Source organism: Chrysochloris asiatica, unplaced genomic scaffold (genome assembly GCF_000296735.1).
Source record: "Chrysochloris asiatica unplaced genomic scaffold, ChrAsi1.0 scaffold00053, whole genome shotgun sequence".
Classification (NCBI taxonomy): domain Eukaryota; kingdom Metazoa; phylum Chordata; class Mammalia; order Afrosoricida; family Chrysochloridae; genus Chrysochloris; species Chrysochloris asiatica.
Window position 1 is genome coordinate 12,197,528 of NW_006408571.1, and position 22,207 is coordinate 12,219,734.

The 22,207-nt window shown below is 40.4% G+C and overlaps 1 protein-coding gene across 2 annotated transcripts in view; it reads left to right on the forward strand.

Annotated features, from left to right (window-relative positions):
• Nucleotides 1-22,207, forward strand: part of UNC13B (unc-13 homolog B (C. elegans)) — a 224,666-nt gene that overhangs the window by 160,230 nt on the left and 42,229 nt on the right. The gene's annotated exons all lie outside the window — the stretch shown is intronic.

Consider the following 22,207-nt stretch of genomic DNA (forward strand, 5'->3'; position numbering starts at 1 on the left):
CCTCAAGCCCTGAGGGAGAAAATGAAGCGATTGTTGCAAGAATCAGAAGAAATCATGATCACCCTGGCACCCTCCACCAGACTTTCCCCAGATAAAGCTAAGGAAGAGACCATGTGTAGTATCAAGAACAAGTCCTCAGACCTTACAGGATCCTTACCAGAGGACTCTAACTGTGCCTCAGCAGCCTCAACCATTAATGGGAATAGAAATGGAGGCTTGACCCAGCCCTGCAGCTTTGGGCAGCAGTCCAACAGCCAGCTTCCTCTGAGCCCCACTGCCTATGATTCAGGGTCCAGTTCTCAGAACCTTTCATCTGCCAGCATTACTATGAGCTGCCAAGAACCCTCAAAGCTGTCCCAAGAACCTGGCCAAAGCTGCAGCCGTGAACAGCGAGAGCCTTTGGGTGATGTAGTAGAATACATCATCAGAGAGCTGCAAGGCATCAGCCGTCTCCAGACTGAGATTGCTGAGCTGCGGCAGCACTTGAGCCAAGTGCGGGGTTCTGTGGATGAGGTCTCTAGCTGTGTAGACTCGGTGCTGAGTGAAATAGAAGGCTTACATGTGGGCAGCAGCTCTGTGGTCAAGGTACGTGCAAGGGAAGAGTCCCAGGAACCCCCTGTGGACAGATGCAGTGAGGAAGCGATTCTATATTTGTATGGACTTCCTGAACAAGATGGAGAAAATACCATGGAGCTAGTGGACCACTTCCTAGCCAAGCACCTCTGTATCAATGGCATACAGTGCAACAGATACATCAAAGAGGCTTACAGGACTGGCAGAGCCCCTGCTCCCAGGCCCACTGTGGTGAAGCTTGCCCATCTTGAGCACAGAGACTTCATCCTGCAGAAATCCGTCCTCTTGCAGAGTGTAGGGGTCCGGATTACCGCCAGAGAAGAATCAAGCTGGCCACAGGGCTCTCTGAATCCCCAAAAGGAGTCCATCTCATTTTTGCAACAACAGCTTCAGGATCCTAGTTGGAATTCTTTAAACCAAGATGAACAAGTTCTTCAGATGGAAACAGGACATAGACAAACCATGTTAGATGCCTCTCAGATCAGGGCTCAGAATCACCCCCAGGCCTCAGAGGAGCAAGGCCTTTGCTTCCCACTGAAAAATAATTTAGCAAAGCAAAATATTATGTCTAACCTTGGGGAAGAAGTGAAAGGAATATCAGGAACATCCCAGGTTAGTGGCAGCTGTGGTGTACTGACAGGGAAAAAGAGTCCTCTGTCTACACTCTGCCAATTTGAGGACCCTTCCCTAGAGTTAATCTCCAAAGAAGAGGATTCTGGGAAATCTCAGGTTTTTGAACAGTGCAGTCAGGGACTTGAAGAATACAAAATACCAAAACCAGAAAAGGACTGCAGCAGTAAACGTGAGGTCAGCACCTGCCTATCACTCTCTGGATTGCTGAAGACAGACAGAGTAAATGCAGAGGATACGCTCCTGGGTTTTGAAGCTGGGCTTGATATTCTGAGCTCCAAGCAGCTAGAAGACCTTTTGTCAGACAAATCCAGAAGATTTGCAACTCTGAGTTGTGACACTAAGATGGAGGAAATTATCATAGGGCCAGAGACTTTCAGTGACATGGTTCATATTGACCTCATTGAAGAGGAAGAACGTGCTGCTCAGGTCCTCAAGGATGTCTTTGACAAGTCCTCTTGTGTTCTGAGTGGCTCACAGGAGGATGAAGACGTGGAAATCAAGTTTTATACAAGTAAACTGGGCAGAGCAATTCACCAGTTTCGTTCTGCTCTGCAGGGGGTATTTCAGAAGCTGGAGAACAGCGGGTCCATCAGTCCTGAAGACTTGGACAGCAACGAGAGTGGGTCCCAGTCAGAGAATAGTGATAGACTTCTTGGAACTGTGAGTTCCGGGGGTGCCCAAGATTGTTCAGTGGAGAGCCCTGGAAGTCACGGGAGTGGAAGCTTGCTCAGTGTGGTCTCTGGTGGAGTGGGCCTCACCACACAGGAAGACCAATCTTCTCAGGACCCAAACAATCTCTGTCTTGCTTCTAACAGCTTGCCTCTAGCATATTCATTGCCAGGTTTCACTCTGGCTCCAGGTTTGGGAGGTGAGACTTGTTCCAGGCCTGAATCACCCAGGCAGGGCAAACTAAGCCTAGAGCAAGTGTGTGCAGAGACAATCTACCTCAACAAGTGCATCAATAATTTTAAAAATGTTCTAAAAGAGAAAAGGCTGAGACAGAAAAAACTTTTGCATGAGCTTGTACAGAAGGCAAACCATCTCTCAGTAGAAGACATTCACTCAGGTACTGCAAGTCTCTATTTAATGGGGTTCCAGCTGGCTTGGTAGCATGAGTCCCAGCTTGGTGGTAAGTTTCACAAGGTGTTGGGGAAGATCCACAACTTGAAATAGTCTGGATTTTATGAGTACTGACTTCAGGCTAATCCCAGGGAGATTAGAGTGAATTTTTTGTATAGCAGCAAGAAAAAAGTTCTTGTCCTTAGGGAGCATCCGGTCTGCTGGGGGAGCTATAGAAAACTTCTTTTCAAAGGAAGTAGGACCATCTGGACAGATGTAGTTTAGAGTTTCAGGACTTCTAGGATGTTCCAAATGCTTAACGTAGGTATAGGGGTGGGAGGCAGGAATAGGGAATGACGCATATTTGCTCATGGGCATTAAAAAAGTTGAAAAAGAATTCTATGACTTTTGAAAATACTCTCCATGGGTTTCTTGCTGAGTTAAGATTGCAATTTTTTCAGGAACAGATGAGACTTCTTCACCTCCTAGGCTACTATGGGAATTTCCCTTACCTGAGCCTATTTCCTAAGATTAGACTGTCTTTCTGACTTGGAGCTGTCCAAAGGTGATTATAGTGCCTGCTCTACCCAAGTACTGACTCTACCATCCACAGGTCATAGTCCCTTCCTTCTCTAGCTCATGACTACTTACCCAAGAACTGGAGAATGGAATGGTTTTTTACTACAACAAATGAGACAACTTTTATATAGGCAGTATGGAGATAGGTAGTTTTAAAATTACTCTTCCTAATCAAAAGCAAATTTATCCAAAGACCATATGTTATGTTCTTTCAGTTTTAAATATAAATGGGATTGTCCTCTTACGCATATAGCCGGATTAATCTTCCTAAAACAAAGTTAAAATTATGAAGCATATTGTATTGGCAAAGGTATGAAGGAACAGGCTTCATTGCTGGTGAGATGGGAATGTAAATTGGTATAACCTCTAAGGAAGGCAATTGGGAAAATTTATCAAAATTACAAATATGTATACCCTTTGAACCCACAACACCATTTCCGGGAATATAGTCTACAGACTTATTTTCACATGTGAAAATGACATATGCTCAAAATTATTTTTGAAGTATTATTTTTAATAGTAAAGATTGGAAACGAGCTAAATGTTCATTGAGAAAGACTGGTTAAATAAATTATTAGCATATCCAAACAATGGAACATTGTACCATGTAACTATAAAGAGAATGAAATAGTTCCTTATATGCTGAAATACAAAGATACCTAAGATAAACTAACATGAGAAAAAGCTAAGTATAGTCCAGTATACATAAGATGCCATCGTTCATATAAAAGAGAGAAGGTAAAATACACACAAATGTACACCATATGTGTCTGCTTGGATAGGTATAAAATAGTTCATGAAAGATACATAAATTAATATAGAGTTGTTGTTGTTGTTAAGTGCCATCAAGTTGGTTCTGACCCATAGTGACTCTGTGTAGGGTTTCTGAAGAGCAGCTGATGAGCTTGAACCGCTGACCTTGAGGTTCAAACCAACGTTGCAATCCAGCACATTAACCCTTTAGCACCACACCAGGACTCCAATATATATGGTTACCCATGAAGAAAGATTTTTATGTGTCTGGGATACAGGAATGGAAAGGATATTTTTCATTGTATACTCTTTTATACTTTTTAGAGTTTGAACCATATTAGTATAATACCAAATCATAAAATTGAATTAAAACCATAGCGTAGTGGTTACGAATCGTGCTGCGAACCGCAAGGTCAGCAGTTCAAAACTACCAGCCGCTCCGCAGGAGAAAGATGAGGCTTTCTGCTCCCGTAAAGATTTACAGCCTCAGAAACCCTGTACAGGGTCGCTATGGGTCGGAACCAACTCAACCACACTCAACAACAACTTTCTCTTTTCAAAAAAGGCTGTGTATGTGCTGGCAGCCAGGAGGCAGGCTTGCAGAATGTGCCTTTTGGTTATTTAAACAATTATATGTATTCCTGTATATTCCTTAGTGTTTTTGTGTATATCCCTCCCTCCTCCCCCCCAGAAAACCCCCCCAAAATACCCACAGATGGAATAGAAGCAAATACTGTTGAATGATGATGCATGGAGAAGATTGTAATCATTACAATTAAAATGATGAGTGTAAAACTGATGTTCTCCCATGTAAAGTATCACTCAATTAACAATAAAAACAAACAAACAAACCATATTATTCTCTTTTCAAATATCCCTAGATCTTTTTTATTCCTTAACCAAAAAACTCTAATAAATTCCTTTACTTGGCATTCAGAATCACAATTTTCCAAGTTTATCTCCATTGTCCCACTGGACATCAACAAAAAAAGAAACTGTTTTCAACAGCTTTGTCTTCTACTCTTTGTTTTTGGTCTATTCACATATACAAGCTGCCTTCTAACCTAAGGTGCTGGGCTTATTATGCCAGCCTTGCAAAATCTTAATCATTCTTCGACAAACAGTCAAAACAACACCTCCAGGAGGCTTTCTATATATAATTCCTCAGTTGTAAGGAAATTCTCTCTCTTCTGATTCTTGCAGCCCTTTGTTCTTCTCCCTGTTAATTAGATACCATTATTATATAGCAACTGAAGAAACAGCTAGTATCCTTTTAACCCTCATATGAAAGCAGTCCCGGTGTGGTACTATAGGATTAACACTGGATAGCTAACCACAAGTTTGGTGGTTCAAACCCACAAGCCGCTCCTGGAAACCCTATTCAGGATCACTGAGTTGGAACCAACTTGATGGCACTTAACAAAAACAACATGAAAGCTGTATTTTCTTACAAAGTCCTTACACCTTGGTGAGTGTTGGGTCACCAAGGACACTTGGGCCTTCTGGGTTGACATCCTGATAGCCAATGCAGGAACTTATGGGAAGTCAATGGTGATAATCATTGAGGAGGCTTTCTGAAGCACCAATAAGGAAGTAAGCTGAAATTCTGGGCCCTACTCAAGACTTGGTCTTGCCTGAAGTTTGCTGAGGGGGTGATGGAGGGGATACTGGGCAGTGACCGCATCCTTTTGATTCTGGGCCCATAATTGATTAAAGCACCATTCCATGTTGTTGTTGTTGTTGTTGTTGCTGTTAGTAGATGTTGTAGAGTTGGTTCTGACTTATAGTGACCTTATAAACCTCAAGGTCAGCAGTTCAAAACTACCAGCTGTTCTTCAGGAGAAAGATGAGGCTTTCTGCTCCTGTAAAGATTTGCACCCTTGAAAACCCTATATAGGGTCTCTATGAGTTGGAACTGACCCCATGACACATAACCACCACCACCACCACCGTGGTACCACCATGCAAAACCGAATGAAACACTGCCTGGTCCTGAGCCATCCTCACAATTATTGTTACATTTGAGCCTATTGCTGTTCCCACTATGCCAGTCCATCTCATTGCGGTCTACCTCTTTTTCACTGACCATCTTATTTTACCAAGCATGATGTCCTTTTCCAGTGACTGATAACATATTCTAAATATGAGAGATAAAGTGTTACCATCCTGGCTTTTAAGGAGCATTCTAGCTGTACTTCTAACATGGGTTGGTTTGTTCTTCTGGCAGTCCATGGTACTTTAATGTTCTTTTTCAACAACTTAATTCAAATGCGTCAATTCTTCCTTATTCATTGCCTAACTTTCACATGAATGTGAGACTGTTGACAATACCATGTCAGGTGCACCTTAGTCCTCAAACCAATATCTTTGCTCTTGAACACTTTAAAAAGGTTTTTTTGTAGCAGATTTGCCTAATGTAATATATTGTTTGATATCTTGACTGCTACTTCCATGAAAGTTGATTGTGGATCTAAGCAAAATGAAGTCTTTGACAACTTCAATGTTTTCTCCAGTTATTATGATTCTATTAATTAGTCCAGTGGTGAGGATTTTTGTTTACTTTATATTGAGGTGCAACCCATACTAAAGGCTATAGTCTTTGATCTTCACCAGTAAGTATTTTAAGTTTCCTTCACTTTCAGCAAGCAAGGTTGCATCATCTGCATATCGTAGGTTGTTAATGAGTCTTTAGTCCTGTTGCCGCATTCTTCTTATAATCCAGCTTCTCAGATTATTTGCTCAGCATACATATTGAATCAATATAATTAAAGATACAACCCTGGCATACACATTTCCTGATTTTAAGCCATTTAGTATGCCCATGTCCTGTTGTAACAACTGTCTCTTAGTTTATGTACAGGTTCCTCATGAGCACAAGTAAGTGTTCTAAAATAACTCATTCTTTGCAATGTTGTCAATAGTTTGTATGATCCACACAGTCGAAAGATTTTGTGCAGTCAGTAAAACACAAGTAAACATCTTTTTGGTATTCTCTGCTTTCAACCAAGATCCACCTGACATTAGCGATAATATCCCTAGGTCCACATCCTCTTCTGGATTCGGCTTGAATGTCTGGCAGTTCCCTGTCGATTTACTGTTGCAGCCATTTTTAAATTATAATCAGCAAAATTTTACTAGCATGTGATATGAATGTTATTGCTTGGTGATTGCTGTGTCTTGTTGTGTCACTTTCTTTGGAACAGATACAAATATGAATCTTTTCCAATGGGTTGGCCAGGTAGCCGATTTCCAAATTTCTTGGCATAGAAGAGTGCCTCTATTGTTGCATCAGTTTGTTGAAAGATTTATATTTGTGTTTTGTCAATTCCTGAATTCCTGGTTTTCACCAATGTCTTCAGTGTTACTTCTTACTTCGGTACCATCAGTTCTTGACCATGTGCTACCTCTTGAAATGGTTGAATACTGACCATTTCTTTTTGTTACAGTGACTGTGTATTCCTTCCATTTTCTTTTGATGATTTCTGCATCATTCAACATTTTGTCCATAGAATTCTTCAGTATTGAAAGTCGAGATTTGAAATTTTCTTTAATTCTTGAAACGTGCTGAGCATGTTCTTCTCTTTTAGTTTTCTAACTTCAGGTCTTTGCAGATTTCATTATAACACTTGACTTAGTCTTCTCAAGCTGCCCTTCAAAATTTTCTGTTCAGCTCTTACTTCCTCATTTATTACATTTGCTAGAACATTTCTCTGCTGGAGAGCAAGTTTCAGAGTCTCTTCTGACATCTACTTTGGGCTTTTCTTTCTTTCCTGTCTTTTAATGACCCCTTGCTTTCTACCTGTATGATGTTCTTGATGCCATTCCACAACTCTTCTGATCTTCAGTCGTTAATGTCTAATGAATCAAATATTTTCTTAGAATGGTTTCTAAATTCAAATGGGATATATTTAAGGCCATATTTTGGCTCTTGTGGACTTGTTTTAATTTTCTTCATCTTCATTCTGAACTTACATATGAGCAACTGTCTGATGGTTTTTTCCATAGTCGGCCCCTGGCCTGGTTTTGGATGATGATATGGAACTTTTCCACCGTCTTTTTCCACAGATATAGTCAGTTTGATTTCTGTGCTTTCTACCTGGTGAGGTCCATGGTATAATTTCCTTTGATGTTGTTTAAATAAGGTATTTGCAATGAATAAGTCATTGGTATTGCAAAAGTCTACCATGTGATCTCCAGCATCATTTTGTTCACCAAGGCCATATTTCCCAATTACTGCCAATCCTTCCTCTTTGTTTTCAATCTTCACATTCTAATCACCAGTAATTATCAATGCATCTTGATTGCATGCTTGATCAATTTCAGACAAGTTGATAGCATAAGAATTCTATCATCAATTTCTTCATCATTGATTTTAGTGGTTGTCACATAAATTTGAATAATAGTGGTATTAACTGGTCTTCTTTGTAGGTGTATGGTAATTTATCACAGACAGCGTGGTACTTCAAGATAGATATTGAAATATTCTTTTTGAGGATGAATGTGACACTTGTTATTGTTGCTAGGTGCCATCAAGTCAGAACCGACTCATAGCGACCCCATGCACAGCAGAACGAAACAATGTCCGATCCTGGGCCAAACTCATACTGTTGCCACACTTGAGTCCATCAATGCTGCTACCTGGCCAATCCATCTTGTTGGAGGTCTTCCTCTTTTTCTCTGACCCTCCATCTTACCCAGCATGATATCCTTCTCTAGCGACTGTTCCCTCCTGACAATATGTCCAAAGTATGAAAGACGAAGTTTGGCCATTTTGGCCTCTAAGGAAAGCTCTGGCTGCACTTCTTCCAAAACAGATCTATTGGTTCTTTTGGCAGCCCATGGCACTTTTAGTATTCTCCTCCGACACCATAATTCAGAGGCATCAATTCTTCTACAATCTGCAGATTTGCCTAATGCAATACGTCATCTGACCTCTTGACTGCTGCTTCTGTGAGTGTTGATAGTTGATCCAAGAAGAATGAAGTCCTTGACAACGTCAATCTTTTCTCTGTTGATAAGAATGTTGTTTATTGGTCCAGTGGTGAGGATTTTTGTTTTCTTTACATTGAGATGTAATCCATACCGAAGGCTGTGCTCTTTGATCTTCACCAGTAAATGTTTTAAGTCCTCTTCACTTTCAGCAAGCAAGGTTGTATCATCTGCATATCGCAAGTGTTAATGAGTCTTCCTCCAATCCTGATACCACGTTTTTCTTCATAGAATCCAGCTTTTCGTATTATTTGCTCAGCATACAGGTTGAATAAGTATGGTGAAAGAATACAACCTTGTCTCACACCTTTCTTAATTTTAAAACATTCAGTGTTCCCTGCTCTGTTCGAACAACTGCTTCTTGGTCCATGTACAGATTCCTCATGAGTACAATTAAGTGCTCTGGAACACTCATACTTCGCAATATTGTCCATAGCTTGTCATGGTCCACACAATCGAAAGCCTTTGCGTAGTCAATAAAGCATAGGTAAACATCTTTCTGATATTCTCTGCTTTCAGCCAAGATCCATCGGACATCAGCAATGATATCTCCCATTCCACGGCCTCTTCTGAATCGGCTTGAACTTCTGGAAGTTCTCTGTCAATGCATGATTGTAGCCATTTCTGTATTACCTTTAGCAAAACTTTACTGGCTTGAGATATCAAAGAGATTGTCTGATGATTTCCGCAATGTGACACTACTCCTCTTCAGTTTGTTGTTCTAGGTGTAGTAAACCATATGGTTGATTCAGAATGGCCAATATCAGTCCATTTCAGTTCACTAATGCCTAGGATATTGATCTTTATGTGTCCCATTTCTTTTTTGATGACTTCTAGTTTTCCTAGATTCATAGTTTGTACATTTCATGTTCTGATTATTAATGTACGTTTGCAGTCATTTCTCCCTATTTTGCATTGTGACACATCAGCAAATGAAGGTTCTGAAAGCTTTATTCAATTCATGTTATGGTCACCTCTACTTTGAGGAGACGGCTCTCTCCCAGTCATACTTTACTGCCTTCCTATATGAGGGGCTCATTTTCCAGCACTATATATCTGACAATGTTCTGCTGCTATTCATGTTTTCATCTTCCAGCTCTATAGCTGTCACTGTTACGCTTCTGTTTATAAGGTTTTCAGTGGCAAAACTTTCAGAGGTAATCAGCCTCTCTTCTTCCTAGTCTATCATAATCTGGAAGCTCCACTGAAGCCTGTCTATGATGGGTTACCCTGCTGGTATTTAAAATACTAGTGGAATAGCTTCCAGCATCATAGTGGCATGCAAGCCAGTGAAGTATGACAAACTTACAGACAAGTGTTCTTTCCATAGAACAGGTAAAATAGAGCAATGAAAGCATGTAGGCTTCTGCCGCCTCTCACCAACTCACACCTTTACAGAGCCAAATAAGAGTAGTTTCCCTCACCTGGGAAACAGATTCAGTATAACTCTGACTGTTCTTCTTCTAACCTTTAAGGCCTTAGTTTACTAGTTATAATTTATCCTTTAATTTGAATTTTTCTTTTATCCATATATATATATTTTAATGTTTTATTGTGAGTTATGTGATAGTTTACATACATGGGAGAACATTAGTTTTACATTCATTCTTTTGTATATCGTTTCATTGCCACGGTTACAGTTCCCTCCATGCATCATCAACCAACCAATGGATATACCCTGCAAGCCTTTCCCCCACACCCCTCCCCCCCAGTCTTCAGCACACAGTCGTTCTGCTCTCCCTCTCTGGATCTAAAGTCCCCAGCTGCTCCATCTCTCCACGTCATCATCTCTGCCTCCATCTCTGGCGTCACTGCTTCTCTGGGTAGGGTCCTGCGTTCCGCTCTTCTCCATTAATGGTCCTAGGGACCTCCATTCCTAGACTGGAAAGTTAATCACTCCCTTCCTTGCTATTATCCATATATATATATATATATATATATTTAAGTACTCTTATACTGTCTAAAATTCAGTTCTTACAATCCTATCACTCTACCAAACTAGCTTTGGCCAAAGACATAAGGTGACCATCATATTGCCAAATCTAATGATCCATTTTCAGTTCTTCTCTTAATCAGCATCTTGACACAATTGATCATGTCTTTAAAAAGTATTATAGCTTTATTGCGTTATAATTCACATACCATAAAATTCACCCTTAAGAACCCTTAAGATGTATATAATGTTCTTAGTGTTTTATGAAACTATGAACCCATCACCATTGTCTAATCACAGAACATTTATATCACCCCAAAAAGAAGCCCCGTATTCATTAACAGTGACTCACAAATCTTTCTTCCTTCAAGCCCTTGGCAACCCCTAATCTGTCTCTATGGATTTGTCTATTTTGGACATTTTGTATGAGTGGAATCATGTATATCACTGACTTTTTTTCATTTAGCATAGTATTTTCTAGGGTCATCCATGTTATTTCTTCTTGTGGCCAAGTAATATTTTACTGTTTGGATATTCTGCAGTTTATCTGTTTACCAGTTAATGGGCATTTTGGTTATTTCTACCTTTTCATTATTATAAATAAGGCCTCTATGTACATTTGTGTACGAATTTTTGTATGCACATAATTTTTCAGTTTTCTTGGCTTTATACCTATGAGTAATATTGCTGAGTCATATGTTGTTGTTGTTGTTAACTGCCTTTGAATCGGTTCCAACCCATAGTGACCATGTATACGATTTCCAAGTAGCAGCTGGTGAGCTTGAACCGCCAACCTTGCAGTTTAAACCGACTTTGCAGTTCAGTGCGTTAACCCACAGTGTCATACCAGGATGCCTGAGTTACATGGTAGTTACTTTTAATATTTTGAGAAACTGCCAGACTGCTTTCAAAAGTAGTGGCACCATTTTACATGCCCACCAACTATGTATGAGGGGTCCAATATCTCTACATCTTCACCAGCTTCTTAATAATATCTTTTTTTTTTATAGTCTACCTATGTGAAGTGATATCTGATTTTTCTTTTAATTTGCATTTCCCTAATGACTAATGACATTGAGCATCTTTTCATGTGCTTAATGACTACTGTTACATTTTTTTTTTTTTTTGAGAAATGAGTATTCCAGATCCTTTGTCTTTTTTTTTTTTTTTTAATGTTTTGTTGTGACTTATGTGATAGATTACATGGGAGAACATTAGTTTTACATTTATCCTATAGTATATCATTTCACTGCTATGATTACAATCCCCTCCATGCATCATCAACCATCCAAAGGGTATACACTACAAGCATGCCCCCCGGTCATCAGCACACAGTTCCCCTCCCTCTCTGTGTCTAAAGATCCTTGTCTTTTAAGAAATTATTTAATTGTAAGAGTTCTATGTAAATTCTCGATACAAGTCCCATAGAAGACACATGATTTGTAAGTATTTTCTGTTCTTTGGGGTTATCATTTTACTGTTTTTATGGTATTCTTACTCGAAATACTTATTGATGAAGATGGATTGCACCTCAATGTAAAGAAAACAAAAATCCTCACAACTGGATCAGTAAATAACATCATGATAAACAGAGAAAAGATTGAAGTTGTCAAAGCTTTTATTTTGCTTGGATCCACAAGTAATTCTCATGGAAGCTGTAGTCAAGAAATCAGAGGATAAAGTACATTAGACAGACCTGTTGCAAAAGACCTCTTTTAAGTGTTAAAGAGCAAAGGTGTCACTTTGAGGTCTAAGGTACACCTGACTCAAGCCATGGTATTTTCAGTCGCCTCCACAACAACAATAGTAACACGTGCATGTGAAAGTGGGGCAGTGAGTAAGCTAGACTGTAAAAGAATCAATATATTTGAATTATGGTGTTGGGGAAGAATATTGAAAGTACCATGGACTGCCAGAATAAACAAACCTATCTTGGCAGAAGTACAACCAGAGTGTTTTGTACAAGCAAGGATGGTAAGACTTCGTCTCTTATGCTTTGAACATGTTATCAGGAGGGACCAGTCCCTAGAAAAGACATCATGCTTGGAAAAGTGGACAGTCAGCAAAAAGTGGGAAACCCCTCAATGAGATGGATTGGCCCAATGGCAGCAGCAATGAGCTTCAGGCATGGCAACAATTTTGTGGATGGCTCAAGACCTGGCAGTGTTTCCTTCCATTGTGCATAAGGTCATAGCTATGATTGGGAACTGACTTGACAGCACCTAACTGCGTGGTGTCCTTTGATACACAACAAATTTTTATTTTGACCAAGTTCAGTTTGTCTGTTTTATGCCACTTGTACTTTTGATGTCATATCTGACGAACTATTGCCTAATCCAGTGTCTGGACGTTTTATTTTCTTATGAGAGTTTTCTAATTTTTACTTTCCGCTTAGATCTATGATTCATTTTGCATTAATTTTGTATATGGTGTGAGGTAGGTAATTTTGTATATGGTGAAGCATGTGGCTGGTAACCAGCAGTTTGAACCTGCCAGCAGCTCTATGGGAGAAACATATTGTCTGCTTTCATACAAATTTACAATCTTGAAAACAAACCCAGTGGGGCAATTCAGCTCTGCCCTATAGGGTTGCGATGAACCAGAATCAACTTGATGACGATGGGTTTGGGACTTTTTGTTTTTTGCTTAGTGAGATAGGGGTTCAGCTACATTGTTATTGATTACCCAGTTGTCCCTGCACTCTTTGTGGAAAAGACTACAAGGGTAAGTAAAAAATTATTGATACCAGGGCTCTAGTTCTGACACGCACAGATTTACTTCAGACAAATTCAGACAAAGCATGTTTTTTGTTGTTTTTTTAGAAACAGTTTTTATTTTGAATTGAGAGAAGGCCCACAAGGCAGATCATCAGTTTTACATTCAACAAATCATTGCACCGATTACAATACCCTCCATGCACCATCAGCTAACAGTATTTACTGCTATTACCTTTTTTTTTTTTTTTTTCTGGAAGGAGATATGTTTATTGTTTTAATAACATAACAGAACATTGCTCTATCAACACTTGTTATGAATATCCTCAAGCACAGCACCCACACACAATAAAATTTGGAAACTGCACCATTTCCCCTTACAATAGCATTTATTGTTTTGATATGAGCAATTTTTTTCCCTTATGTATACAAAAACATGCAGGAATACATAATCTTTAAATAATAAAAAGGCACATTTTGCAAACCAGCCTCCTGCTCATCAGCACACAGCTTTTCTCTTTCTAAGAGTGTAGAGTCCTCAGATACTCTATCTCTCCACGCCATTACCTCTGCATCTGTGTCTGGTGTTGCTGCTTCTCTGATTAGGATCCCACGTTCCACTCATGCTCTTCTCTCATGATGGTCTTGGGGTCCTCTGTTCCTAAAATGTAAGATTAACTACTTCCCTTTTTGTCACATAACTTCTTTTACATGACAAAGTATATTTAAACATGTCACTGTGACCAGTAGTTGGCTGCAGACAAGTTCTCTCAATAACCCACTTGTCTTAGTCTCATTAGGATGTCTTCCAAAAAAAAAAAAAAAAAGAAGTCCAAATCAGCTTCCAAACTGATTTGCTAGATCAGTTAAAGTCAAGGCAAAGAGGTCAGCTTAGAAGATTATGGTGACTCTTTTAGGGATTCCAAAGGAAGAATCTTTATAGATTTTCTTGAAGGACACTAGACAATCATAGGGGCTTATTTTAAAGAAGTTTTAAGAAAATTGAGAACTACATGAGTGAAAAACTCCAGGAAAGTTGCACCTAGGAATTTTTTTTTCCCATCATGACAGTGCACCTGCTCATTCTTAGAGGGCAGCAGGGACTGTCCTATGAGAGTTTTCTTGGGAAACCTTACCCCGTCCACTCTGTAGCTCTGATCTCGCTCCTTCAACTTCCTTTTGTTCCCCAAGTTCAAAGAACATGTAGAAGGAATACAAATTGAGTTCCTCTAGGGTACCAAAACTGCTGTTCTGATGTGGTAAAGAGCGCTTAGTTCTTCAGTAAAGAGAGAGATAGAAATACCACTTTCAGAAGTGTATAGACCTAAATGGAGGAGAAGTTGAGAAACAAAGCTTCACAGTTCAAATATTTTCATTTAATAAAATATTTTGTAACAGTGCTTTTAAATTTGCCCTCTTTTTGTTTCCCCATTGAATTGTCTTGGCACCCTTGTCAAAAATAAACTGACCATAAATGTAAGGGTTTTTCTGGACTCTTAATTCAATTCCATCTATCTATGGTTATGCCTCAGTTCCTTCTTTTAGAATATTTTCTTCACTTGATTTCTAGAATACTTCTCTGTCTAGGTTCTCTCCTGACATTATTTGCCATACCTTTTCTCAGATATCTTTGTTGGACCATCCTCATTCCCCCTACCTCATTATAGCATTCTAAGATTCATTCCTGACTTCTTACTTGTATTTACTTACTAGGTGATTGTTCCCAATCTCATGAGTTTCATGAACAGTCCTAGATTTATAGCTCCAGCCCAGACCCCTTTGCCATTTCCACTTGAATGTAAGTAGGCATCTCAGTTTAACACATCCAAACCCAACTCCTGATCCTCTTCCTTAAGTCCCTGACAAGCTTGTCTTAAACATACTTTTTTTTAAACCAGTAAATGGCAACTCTTGTAGCTGATCAGTTCCAAATCATATTCATTCTTGACTCTTTTTTATCTCTCACAACTCACATCCAATCAAACCATTAGTAAATTCTGCTGCCGGGTCTTTTAAAAACTATCCTGAATCTTAGCAGTTATCTCCACCTACATTACTACCTTTTAAAAGGCATCATTTTCTCCTGTTTGGATTATTGCAGTGTCTCCTAACTGGTCTTCCAGCTTCTACCTTTGTCCCTTTATAAGCCTCTTCTCCCCACAGCCACCAACCCTTATGAAACATGAGTCAGATCATACCACTTTTCTGCACTAAGCTTTCCAGTGTTTTTCTCTCTTATTCAGAATGAAAGTCAAAGTGACTATAAAGCCCTATTTGAACTGACATTCTTTTGCAACTTGCGGTTCCTCCACACCAATTATGCCCTCACCTTGACTTTACACTTACTGTATACTTTACCTAGAATGCTTTCTCCTAGAACTCTGGTTTCCTCACTCATTTCCTTTAAGTCTCTGCTGAAATGTCACCTTGTCAGTCGGTCTCCCCTGAAAACCTTTTATTAAATTTTAACAGCAACTGCAACACCATTTTCATGGGGTACTTAGGTTTTCCCTTACCCAAATTCTTTTCAGCACAACCTCTCTCATATCTGACATAGTACATATTCATTTCTTTTGAGAAGCAGACCCTGGAACCAGGATTCCTGTTCTAAATTTTGCCTTTGTCACATGTTGGGACTTTAGGCAACTATCTTAATCTCTCTGATCTTCAGTTAAATCAACAAAAGTTGTTTTTGTTGTTGTTGTTAGGTGCCATCAAGTCAGCACCGACTCATAGCGACCCTATGCACAACAGAACGAAACACTGCCTGATGCTGGGCCAACCTCACAATTGTTGCTACATTTGATTCCATTGATGCTGCCAGTATACCAGTCCATCTCATTGGGGGCCTTCCTTTTTTTCCCTGACCCTCCACTTTACCAAACATCATATTCTTCTCCAGTGATTGGTCCTTCTGACAATATGTCTGAAATGTGAGAGATGAAATCTGGCCACCTGGCTTCCAAGGAGCATTCTGGCTGCACTTCTTCCAACAGATCTATTTGCTCTTTTGGCAGTCCATAGTACTTTCAGTATTCTTCTCTAACATTATAACTCAAATGCATCAATTCTTTTACGGTCTTTCTTAGTCACTATCCAACTTTTGCATGCATATGAGGTTATTGAAAATATCATGGCTTGCATTAGGCATACCTTAGTCCTCAAACTGACATCTTTGCTCTTCAACACTTTAAAAAGGTCTTGTGCTGCAGATTTGTCTAATGCAATACATCATTTGATTTCTTGACTGCTGCTTCCATGAGTGTTGATGGTTGATCCAAGCAAAATGAAGTCACTGACAACTTCAATCTTTTCTCTATTTATCTTGATGTTTTTAATTGGTCCAGTGGTGAGGATTTTTATTTACTTTATATTGAGGTATAATCCATATCTAAGGATGTGGTCTTTGATCTTCATCAATAAGTATTTTAGGTCCTCTTGGCTTTCAGCAAACAAGGTTGTATCATCTGCACAGTGCAGGTTGTTCATGAGCCTTCCTCCATCCTGATACCATGTTTTTCTTTAGATAATCCAGCTTCTCAGATTGTTTGCTCAGCATAGAGGTAGAATAAGTATGGTGAAAGAATACAACCATGGTGCACATTTTTCCTAATTTTAAACCATTTGATGTTCCCTTGTTCTGTTCAAACAACTGCCTCTGGGTCTGTATACAGGTTCCTCATGCGCACAATTAAGTGTTCTGGAATACTCATACTTCGCAATGTTGTGCATAGCTTGTCATGATCCATACACTCGAAAGCCTTTGCATAGTCAATAAAGCACAAGTAGATACCTTTCTGTTATTCTCTGCTTTCAGCCAAGAGCTATCTGATGTCAGTAATGATATCCCTCGTTCCATGTCTTCTTCTGAAACTGGCTGAACCTCTGGAAGTTGTCTGTCAATGTATAGTTGCAGCCATTTCTTTATTACCTTGAGTAAAACTTTACTCACGTGCAATATCAATGATATTGTCCAATGATTTCCGCATTCCATTTGGTTACCTCTCTTTGGAATGTGCACAAATACAGATCTCTTCCAGTCAGTTGGTCAGGTAGTTGTCTTCCAAGTTTGTTGGCATAGATGAGTGAGTGCCTCCAGTGCTGCATCAGTTTGTTGAAACATTTCAATTTGTATTCCATCAATTCCCGGTGTTTTATTCTTTGCCAGTAGTGGGCCTTGGACTTCTTTCGTCAGAATCATTGGCTCTTGATCATATGCTACCTCTTGAAATGGTTGAACATTGACTATTTCTTTTTGTTACAGTGTTTCTGTGTATTCCTTTCATCTTCTTTTGGTGCTTTCTTCATTATACAGCATTTTGCCCGTAGAATCCTTCAATACTGCAAGTCGAGGTTTTGAATCCCCCAGGAGCTCTATAGAAGATTAATGAGGCAGTCTGCTTTCATAAAGATTTGCAGCCTTGGAAATTCTATGGGGCAGTTCTACTTTTTCTTACTGGGTCACTATGACTTGGAATTGACTTGATGACTGTGGATTTATTGTAATGGAACACAATAAACATGTCATAGAAAGTGTGCACATAGAAGGATAAGTACCATGGATACAAGGTAGAAAGACACTTAATTGAAAAAAGAAAAAGAAAAAGATTTGAGTCTGCCCAGGTAGATAAGAGAGGTAGAGACAAGACACAAATCTCCAATGTGATAGGGAATAGTCAGTAAGACTTGAATTCAGGACACATGAAAAGTAGTAAAAGGAAAGGATAATCAAAAGATAGGGACAGTATAAATGTTGAAGCACTTTAATGTGCATTTGAATTTCATCACAAAGGTAATGGGAACCGTTAATGAGATTTGTTGTTGTTGTTGTTAAGTGCCGTCGAGTCGGTTCCGATCCATAGCGACCCTGTACAGGGTTTCCGAGGGTGTAAATCTTTACGGGAGTAGAAAGCCTCATCTTTCTCCTGCGTTAATGAGATTAAGCAATGAAAAATGATCAATTGCAAAATAGAAAATGTGGAGGATGGATTGTAGATGAACAAGTCTAGTGGCAGAGGAATCAATTTGGAGTCTTGATATCATAGTTCTATTGATGAAGGCCTGGACTAAGGCAGAGGCAGTTTGAAATGGAGAGACAGAAATGGATGCCAAATATGTCAGGGTATTACACAGATTATATAGGGCATGGTGATTGACTGGGTGGGATGGGATTAAGAGAGGGAGGAATCTGATGTCTGGCTGGGGTCTTAGGTATGAAAAACAGGAAGGAGACATTTGGAGGACTAAGTTTAGAGTTTGGATTTGTTAAATTTGAATAAATCATACGATATCCGATCCCTGTTGGCGCCATGTAGGATAAGCACTAGAGTGCTAGCCACAAGGTTGGTGGCAATTCAAATCCACCAACCACTCAGAAACCCTATACAGAATCACACACAACAATATGAGCTATACAGGTGATATACAGTAAGCAGTTGGTATGTGCTTGAGTAAAGTAGAAATCTGTAGCTTAGTTATAATCACCACTTTGAAAAGTGGAAGAAAGTTGACTAGTGAAATTACATAGTGTGAAAGCCTTGGCAAATAATACTGAGGGTCCAGTTGAGATGAAAAATCTACATCTATTTGCTGTGGTTCTCATGTGTGCAATGGTAGAGTTCGTCAAGCCATGATGGATTAAGTGCCAGTATAGAGGGTAAACAGAATTCAGGTACGTTTTCTTTCCAGTTGTCACTGAGTCAGTTCTGACTCATGGTAGTGACTTCGTGTGTCAGAGGAGAACCGTGTTCCACAGGTTTTCAATGGATGAATTTTTCAGAAGTAGATATTCAGGTCTTTCTTTCGTAGTGTCTCTGGACAGACTTGAACGTCCAACCTTTCAGTTAGTAGTTATGCACATTAATTGTGTGCACCATCCAGGAACTTGGTGCACTAGGAGGGCTTGATTAACTCTTTCTCGGGTGGGAATCTTGGAAGGCTTCCCAGACCTGTGTTTTGGAGAATGAGTTGGATTTTATCCTGTGGAAAGCAGGTGTGAGCTGCTGTGTCACAGAATGAGTAAATATATGGCCTCTTTGGGAAATAAGGCTATTGTGGGCAGTTAAATTGTAGGAAGGAGAATTTTGGGATTGGGGCCAGATCATGGAGGACCTTGTCAACAGATTGGTATTTATTCTTTAGGCATTGTGCGGAGGTTTAGAGAACAGAAGGATGCCATCCGAGTAACTTTGACATTGTATGTAGAATGTATTTAAGATAGTGGAGGAGGAAAGAAACATGTCTAATTTGAATCTGAGGGTCAGTTAAAGTGTGCCTTGCCTAATTTCCTTCTTTAGAGGGAACTGAGTGTTCTGGGGGAGGCAGGGAGTGGATATAGACAAGATATGTCTCCATTCCGGAAAATGCCTTTTTCATCTCACCCACCTTCCTGTAGCTGTATTATTGTGGAGGATTCCTATCCAGAGTTCATTCTTCTGTCACGACAGGCCTAGCGTCAGAAATCGTTTGAAAAATTGGGAACTTATGAATGAATTTCTTGGATTCTTCCTTCTGTTTGTGACAAGGTATCTGTGTCTTTAAGGAAAAGAAAGTAGAAGGGAGCTGATGGCCCAAGTAGGTGGAATTTCCTTCGAGGGGAAACCTGGTAGCCCTATCCACAGGTGGTTTAGAAGGCAACGTAGTCTCTGACAAATAAAAAAGGAAAAATCTCTGGACTTTATTCTTCTCCCACTGTGGCTTGCTTGGGTCCCTCTGGAATTGACCATTTCCTTTGAGGCATGGTCCTGGATTTGATAGATCAGACCTGAGATTGCAGTTCATGTTTTATGCAGGTTATGGTGACTTTCATTAGGACAGTGGTCCAGGGTCTGCGGCCCTTCAACATCCAGGTCTTGGCCCTACCTAAGCTCTGGGAAAAATAAAACAGGCTAGGACTTGCTGGGCACTCAGAGCCAAGTGGTTTTGAGGACTTCTTCCAGATCCAGGTGAACTCTTGTGGCCTTTGAGGAAGGAGCACCCTCTGTGCTCAGCCTGTTTGGAAAGCTTGTTGGAGTAGCCCTTGGTAGCAATACTGGTCATGTGGCTCTGGTGGCCCTGGTCCTGAATGCAAGGCATTTCTGAAAGGGGTAAAGGGTAATGGGAATCCCCAAGTAGATTTTGTCCTTTGGTTTGAATATGGATGTTCCATACCAGGGACAAGCAAATACAGGTGGTAAGGATTCTGGGAGACAGTCAGCCAAACTCTGCGAATGACCCGGTTGTTTAGAGCACCTCTCCCTCTCCATGGGATTTGGCTGGCGTTTTCTTTAGGTTCCTTGCTTTAGGACTGAATCTAATAACCTCTCTACCTTCTTTTTCTGCTCTTTCTCTCCTTGCAGAAGGAAAGCGAGGAGCCTTTCAGGTTGTGTCTCAGGCTCTTTGGGCCTTTTATGTTGTTAATTCTTCACCCCTACCTCCTGAGCACGGGGTGTGTGTATGCGCATGGTCTGTGCTTCTGAGCTGCGGTTCATTCTGACAACCTGTTTCCCCCAAAGAAGTTTGTTTGCATGCTTCATGTTTGTGTGTAGTCTTGCAGACATCCTGGAACACAGTGTGAGGATGTGTGTGCCGGCATGGGTGTGCATTCAGTGTAGCATGTGTGTGCTTACACTTGGTTTGACTGCCTTTTCTCACCCTATTTTGCTCAGTGTGTGTCTATTTCTACCTGTAGCTGCAGACTGGCTTGCTATAAACCCTTGCTGAGCCCAGCTTGCATGCACACTCTATTTGAGGGCAGGAGCTGCTGCAGGCAATTTATCTCTTGCCAGGGGCCCTAATTGTAAATGTATTTTCTGCTGTGAGCAGGCTTCCTGGCCTCTCTTAGCACAAGCTCTGTTGACCAGTTGTGTGGTTCCTTCCATGCATGTGAATGCAGAGTATACTAATTCTCTGTGCCTGCAAGCACTGGTTCTTGAAGACAGTGAGGGCTTGCTTAGCCTGTGATTAGGAGCTCTAGTGGACACTATGAATCCTCCTAGTATGGGGCTGTTCCATGGTCTGTAGCCATAAGTGCAGAATTCATGCTCACCTTGTGTTTCTTTATGGTTACAGGTAGTATCTATGCACCTACCTCCTATAGACACTTTGTTTAGATCTCCTTCCACTCCCCCAATGATCCTTCAGTGCCTTGTGTGTACAGACTCCTGCAGACATGGTGTCCTCTCCCAAGCATATTAACTGCTCATGATCTGAACCTGTGAGCCCTGGTTCCCAAAGACTCTTTGTGACTTTATTTTCTTAAGCCCAGTGATTTCTGGCATGCATTTATTTTCTGAGTAGGAATTAAGAATCTTCTCAGTCCAGTTGCTGTTTTCTTCATAATTAGTAGGCTCTAGGAATATAGAGATGAGCACCCCTCACAAACAGCTTTAGAGGACTTAGAGGCTTTCTGTTACTTCTCACCTACTGTTGTTTCTTCTACTGTACCCATGTGTCCACTTACGGCTGCCTCGCCTTCCCTTTACTACTGTCATCCTTCTCACAGAAGCAGGGCAGCAGGCAGATGAAGTAGAGTGGGGCAGGAAGGGCTGTGGGCAGAAGGTAACTTGAGAAGGGTCTTACCAAGAAGGATCTTAAATCCAGAGTTCATCTGGAGCCTTCTGCTGACCCAGGTAATTCTTGCTCACCTTCTTCACCTATTAGTCTTGTTTTGTCTGTCTCTATTCTATTCTGCCTCGTTATATCTGTAATTTCTTCACCTTACCTCTCCCCTAAACATCACCCATTGTGTCCAAAGCTAAGCAGCTTACTTTGCCTCCTTTAGCCTACAGTTTCTTTGCTCCAGGGTGATAAATTAGAGCCCAAGTTGCAGGATGCAGAGAAGTTGTTGGGGTGGGGTGGAGGAAAACTACCAGGGCAAGAAGCCCCCAACCTGCTGGCACTACAACACCATACACCACTGTTCTCCAGAGAGCCCTGGCACATTGCTTTGTTGTTGTTTTTAAGTGTATGGAAATCTTTAAACATGGGTTTTGTT